General features: G+C 26.6%; 1 pseudogene; it reads left to right on the top strand.

Moving 5' to 3' along the window:
• The first annotated feature begins 2,227 nt into the window (after positions 1-2,227).
• On the top strand, positions 2,228-3,801 carry LOC112779233 (galactinol synthase 2-like; annotated as a pseudogene).
• Positions 3,802-7,504: the final 3,703 nt, after the last annotated feature.

Below are 7,504 nucleotides of genomic sequence, written 5' to 3'. Positions count from 1 at the left end.
GAGTCATTATAATCTTTTTTGGTAGGTACAGTTGGTTGAAACTTATTTTATCCAAACCTTCTGTAAATTCTTCATTGTTGTTGAGGTAGTTATCATAGTTCTACCAAAAGAGCCTCTCCTGAATTATTACGTTCTTGCTTCACGAAAAAATCTACTAGAAAAACCAACAAATAACACCAAAATTAAGAAAGAAAAAATCGGTATTTTAAGTTTGGAGTATACCCTATCATATGATAGGGTTCATATAATGTGGTTAAAGAAAGTGCTTTCAAGTACGGCAGAAAAATAAGAAGTTATATTGAAATTTGTCTGTGATTAGTGATTACTTTAACTTTCCGCCAAAAATAACCTCAGAAGTTAAGCGCATATTAAAATTTTAAATTTTAAAAATTTTGCTTGATCATTGTGGTTTAGATTGTCTTTTAACTTTCTTTAATCTTAATAATATTTCTTTCTATTTTACTGTTTATTATCTACTAAATATACTTCAAGTTATTTTATTTTAATACAATAATTATTTATTTATTTTTTAATGGTCAAATATGATTAAAATTTAAATTTAAATTTAAATTTTGAGTCTATAATATTTTTATTTTTAATTTTTATTATAATAACAATAAATAACTAAAAAACTACTTTAATAAATATATGACTCTCACAATCTCTAATTTCATGACGTTGATAGTTGATGATTCAAACAATGCACTGTCATTTAATTATTTATCTATTATACATAAAACAATATAATAAGAGTTATACATTAAATAAATTTTACAAATATTTTTACCTGAAAAATTTAATATTTAATAAATTTTAATTACTAATTAGTTACTAAAATTTTATTATATTAAACAAATTAATTATCACATAAAATTGTTATAAGAAATTTTATAAATCAATTCTTTGTTACTTAGTAAAATTGCAAACTTTTATATAAGTGACTCATAAATTAATTAGTATTAATTTTTTTATAACTAAAAATAATTATAAAATAATTAATTAATGAAATATACTAATTAAATAATAGTATAAATAAAAAGTTTAATTCATAATTTTACAAAATAATTTTTAAAAAATAATTATGCATATAATAAAAGTATAGTACTCACAAAAATATATAATGAGTACTAAATTATGTAAATAAAGACTAAATTTTTTTTAATTTATCCTCATTTTTTTAAATTCAAAAATTGATAAAATAATTTATTTTTAATAAAAACTAATTTTTTTTGTACTTAAAAGTTATTAAAATTTTTATTATCTATTTAAATTATATTATTTTAACTAAATCCCATTTTTATGGTAGTGTATGATCATATGAACGAAAATAATTATTTTTAATTATGTCGTACATTTAAAATAATAAATATAATTTATTGATCCAATAAAATTTGTATCAAATTTGACATCCTTAACTTTTATTTATGAATCACGTTATATTGTCTTTATATAAAAAAATAATAATAAACAACTCACCATTAAAAACACAAATCATTGTATTTTATTATTATTTTAGATAAGATTTTATTAGAGAATTAATTTAGAGTATAATCAATTATAACCAACTAATTGTCACCAAAAAAAAAAATTATAACCAACTAATTAAAAAATATACTAATTATAGAAACAAAATAAAATAACTCCCTACTTTTTTATTTTATAAAATTTTAAAATTAAAAATAAAAAAATTAACTGAATTAACTTATATTATAGTTAGCTACCTAGATTTTTCTTACAAACTTAACAAAAAACTGAAACAGGCAATCAAACATTTTATCTCCTAAAAAAAGGTATTTCCTTCCTCTTGGCGAAGACATACATATGCATGCTGAGATTTTTGCCCGTAAAACATGGAAATTCCCCTACAGGCGGCATCATAGTTAATTCCCAATTAATGTGGATTCTTTTATTTTATTATTATTGATTGATTTTATTTTGACCATCATTATCAAGATTTTATTATTCCTACATTGAATGAGTACCCCACGGATATCTAGAATTCTCGTATGTTTATGCCCCAGCCAAAGGGATAAGATTAACTATTACATAATTACTAATTAATTCTTTAATTCTCTAATTATCTCAATCAATTAACGGCTATCATACCTTGTGATCTCCAAATCTCCGTCTTTAACCGTTGGATTAATTTCCGGGTATATAATGACCATATTACCCTCAGAAGGATCTATATAACCCACCCACCCTTCTCATTTCCCTCAGCATCAAAACCAACAACAACAAATCAAATACTTTTTACCTTCATTTTCTTTCAAACCAAACACAAACAAACATGGCTCCTGCTATCACTACCCTCACTGCACCCAAAGCCACCGTGGCCAACGGCCGCACCGCTGGTAACCGTGCCTTTGTGACGTTCCTTGCTGGGAACGGTGACTATGTGAAAGGGTGTTGTAGGGTTGGCAAAGGGTCTGAGAAAAACGAAAACAATGTACCCTCTTGTTGTTGCAGTGCTACCCGATGTTCCTGAAGAGCACAGAAAGATTCTGATATCTCAAGGGTGCATTGTTAGGGAGATTGAGCCTGTGTATCCACCTGAGAACCAGACACAGTTTGCTATGGCCTATTATGTCATCAACTACTCCAAACTTCGTATTTGGGAGGTACATCTTGTCTTCTATTCTCTTATTCTTTTTGTTTTGCTTTTTATTATTATATCTGAGTTTGATGGCATAAAATGTTGCAGTTTGTGGAGTATAGTAAGATGATATATCTAGATGGTGACATTCAAGTGTTTGAGAACATTGACCACCTCTTTGACTTGCCGGATAACTACTTCTATGCTGTGATGGACTGTTTTTGTGAACCAACTTGGGGCCACACCTCGCAGTACAAGATCGGTTATTGCCAGCAATGCCCTGATAAGGTTCAATGGCCTAAGGACTTTGGTCCGAAGCCCCCACTTTATTTCAATGCTGGTATGTTCGTTTATGAACCAAATCTTGCGACCTATCATGACCTTCTTAAAACACTTCAAGTCACAAAACCTACATCTTTTGCAGAACAGGTACTTATTTGTACGATTTATTTTCAATTTTTCTTACATGAAAAAAACGTGAGATTTATGTTTTTGAAATTGAATTATTTTCAGGACTTTTTGAACAATTACTTTAAGGATAAGTACAAGCCCATATCAAATGTTTACAATCTTGTGCTTGCCATGTTATGGCGTCATCCTGAAAATGTTGAGCTTGACAAAGTTAAAGTAGTTCACTACTGTGCAGCTGTGAGTATTCAATTCAAATTATACATAATAATTTATTCCCAGATAATTTGTACAATTATTTATTTGGTTGCTTACATTTACGTTATGGCATTAATTAATTTTTCAGGGGTCTAAACCATGGAGGTATACTGGGAAGGAAGATAACATGGACAGAGAAGACATCAAGATGCTGGTGAAAAAATGGTGGGATATATACGAAGATGAGACTTTGGATTTCAATCATCCCGTGAATTCAGAAAGGTTTAAGATGGCTATTTTGGAGTCTGGTGGTGAAATCAAGTTTGTTCCCGCGCCATCCGCAGCATAGTTTATATCTTCTGATTATCAAGGAATCTAAACTATTGTGTGATCCGTGTACATAAATATGTATAAGGAGTCATACATATATGGAGTCATATATATACCACTAAGTCTTTCTTATAGGTTAAGAGAATGAAGAGGACCACTTTTATGAGTCCTCTTTTTTTTTTTTTCAATTATTTTTCCTTTTCTTTTGGACGTTATGAAGCTTGAGATTATCCTAAATTTTATATAAATGGATATTCTTTATTATGTTATTTCTTTTTTCTTTTTACTGGTTTTTTTTTTTCTTTTGAATTGCGTATCTCGCGTACTCTGTATATACTTTTCTCTAAAATTGTACTTTAATTAAAAAATCATGATAAAATGAATCTGTTTCGATGTCGGCTTTATAGTGGCTATATGACTTGTGTTTTTATTTTTGAATTTCAATTTTTCTTTTTCATCGCAAATTCATAATCAGTATCTCACAGCTTTGGCGGTCGCCGGTGAGAATCACGCTAGTTCATCGTGGCAATACTTAATAGTTGCCCTTTATATATAATTTGTTTTTTCATATAAACTAGTTCTTGTTGTTATTAATTTGAAGATGTTTCTCTTCTGTTTGTCTCTATTTGTAGCAACGCCTGTTCCTTGTTATAACTTTCTTTAAATTAAATATTTAATTCAGTTACTGTCTCTTTTTTGGGTCATACAAACACTCAAACACAAACCTAGTTATTTGGATTCGATTTTAGTGTGGCTTAGTTGGAAACAAACACCTTTGCCATTACATTCCATGTGTCAGCCACAGTTACTGTCTTAGCTACTAAAAGAACTTCACTTTTCTTACCATCTTTTTTATTATTTTGAAAGAAAAAAAGCTCGACACAAAGGTGGCGCAAGGATTAGATCCCAAACACAACGGAGAACAAAGATCAGAGATTAGATACAAACAAAACAGCTTTTATTTGCCATCTTTTTATTTTTTGATGAAAAAGAAGTTCAACACAAAATTGGAGGAACGATTAGATCCCAAAATATAACAAAGGTTACGTTTGTTTACTGAGGACACTGATACCAGAAACACAGAGATATAAAATTGTATTTGGTAGAAGAGACATGGATAGAGATAATGTGTCTAAAGGACACAGAAACACTAACAAGAGATATAATTTATTTTTTTTTCTTTTATTATTTTTGTTAATTTTTCATAATTATATTTTTTATTATTATATTTTTCATCTCAAATTTTTTGAATGAAAAAATGAGAATAAATTTGATTTTCATAATTTATTTTAGTTTATCACCAACAGAATACAAAAATACAAAATTTTATATTTTTATTCATCAGTGTCTTTTTCTATCCTATAATTCTATTATTAATATCTTGTCCTATCCTATTCTTATAAGCAAACACAGCTAAAAAGAACAAAAAGAAAATATACATAAAAAATTCAGACAATTTTTATTACCATCCTTTTATTTTTTAAAAGAAAAAGAAGCTCCTCAGGAAGGTGGATGAAGGGATTAGATACTAATAAATTGAACAAAAAGAACAAAGCAAATGGATAAAAAAAAGTATTTTTTATTAAAATTTAATTAATATTTTATACTTTAAGTATTAAATCTTAAATATTTTTTTTGATACTTAAGAGGCTTATGGGAATACGGGCTACGGCTCAAAACAAAAAAATTAAGACAATTTTTTTCAAGAACTTCACCCCTCTCATCCGCACAAGTATATGGTATCACCATGATTAAAATTTTTTTCAAATTGCCTAATTTCTTTTTTCATTTTTTGTCCATGTTTAACTAAAATGTCAGCACATTAGTTTGTGTCTCTGAAAATGTGTCAAACCATCATTCGATATGTTCTAGTCATAAACTCTTTTTTAGATGGCACCAACGAAGCTCCCACATATTTTTCTACCACAATATTTTGGAGAAGAATGACAACGCAATTAGGTAATGGATCTTCTTCAGCAAAAAAAACACATAAAAAAATAAAGTGTGATTTTTTATTTTTAATTTTTTAAGTAGGATCAAAATTAAATAAAAAAAAACAATAAAAGATTAAATTAAATACTAAACAATATTCAATTTTTTTTTACGAAAGAGAATCCACACCCACGCAATTAGAGTCTGACTCCACTATAAAATGATACTCCATGGATCATCATCTTTATTACTATCTGCAAGAATCAGGTAAGACTAGGTTTATTTTTAATAATTAGAACGGTCAAAATTCAGCATATAAGTTCAAATTCAACATATAATTATTATCTTAACAGTAAATTACAATTATATTCTCAGCATCATTGAACAAAATAACAAAATTTTTAGATTTATCAGAATTTTTAAAAGATAATATTTATTTATATACTAATGTATTTTATGTTTATTAGACTCTATTAATACTTTTTTTTTATAACAATGTTTGATATTTCATTTCATAAATTTCAATACTTCATAAAAAGCGGCACATTTAATAGGTATAAAGTTGTTGTATTCATTTTAAATATATCTTTGTTTTTCTTGGTATGAAAGATAGGAATTTTATCAAATTTGGCATCTAAACCTTGTTAAAAAGAAAAAAGTAGTTAATTATAATTATAGAGTGACGAATCAAACTACATAGCTATTATGTAGTGAAGTAATCTAATATTTACAATAACTATCCTGGGTGAATATAAAAAAAATATTAAATTAATTATTTTTATAAAATATATATTAAAATATAAAATACATATAAAAATAAGTTAAATAATATATATAAATATAGACAAATACATAATTCTAAGAATAAAAAACATATATAAGTTAATGTCAGATTAAAATTGTACAAATCAACCAAATTAAGAATTGATACAACCAGGAGCACATTTCTATGTAATTCGAATTAGGGGAATTAAAATTTAACATACACAGTAATTCGAATCAGACTGATTTGAATTATACGAAAACGCACACAAGCACTAATTCAAACCAGTTTGATTCGAATCACTCACACACACTAATTCGAATCAAGCCAATTCGAATTACAACAACAATAACAACAACAACAATAATAATAATAATAATCATAATCTTAAATTAAATTCGAATCAAGCCAATTCAAACCAGAAGCACATAATAATAATAATAATAATAATAATAATAATAATAATAATAATATTATTATTATTATTATTATTATTATTATTATTATTATTATTGTACTGATTTTATGTGTGTAATTCGAATTAGTGTGTGTGAGTGGTTCGAATCAAAACTAATTTGAATTAGTGCTTGTGTGCGTTTCGAACCAGAAGTACTTATTATTATTATTATTATTATTATTATTATTATTATTATTATTATTATTATTATTATACTGATTTTATGTGTGTGTAATTCGAATGGACTTGATTCGAATTAGTATGTGTGAATGGTTCGAATCAAGCTGATTCGAATTAGTGTTTGTGTGCGTTTTCGTGTAATTCGAATCAGTTTGATTCGAATTACATGTGTATGTTAAATTCGAATTTCCCTAATTCGAATTACATAGAAATGTACTTCTGGTTGATTCGTGTATCAATTCTCAATTTGACTAATTTGTACAATTTTAGTCTGCCATTAACATATATGTGTTTTTTAACGCAATTCTAATTTAGTGATTCATATTTTTTATACACATAATATTTTTATTTTTTTATTAACCGACTTATTTAAAATATTAATATTGAAAAATTCTCTGAGTTAGATCAAAATTTTAAATATCTTACTGTCACCAAATTTTTTTTTAAATATCCTACTTGATGCTGATCTTTCAATTATTTATATGTTGATGAGTTTGAAAAATTCTAAATTAAAATTTGTGATGACTAAACATTATTAATACAATTAATCTTGGATTAAATGTTGATTAAAGTAATTTTGCAATGCAGGATTATTTTGGGCCGAAAATAAATTTCTAGTGCAAGCCCAATTCAGCCTTGG

The sequence above is a fragment of the Arachis hypogaea genome, chromosome 19, assembly GCF_003086295.3.
Source record: "Arachis hypogaea cultivar Tifrunner chromosome 19, arahy.Tifrunner.gnm2.J5K5, whole genome shotgun sequence".
NCBI lineage: Eukaryota > Viridiplantae > Streptophyta > Magnoliopsida > Fabales > Fabaceae > Arachis > Arachis hypogaea.
The sequence above is the reverse complement of the archived record's forward strand: the minus strand, read 5'-3'. Positions and strand labels throughout refer to the sequence as shown.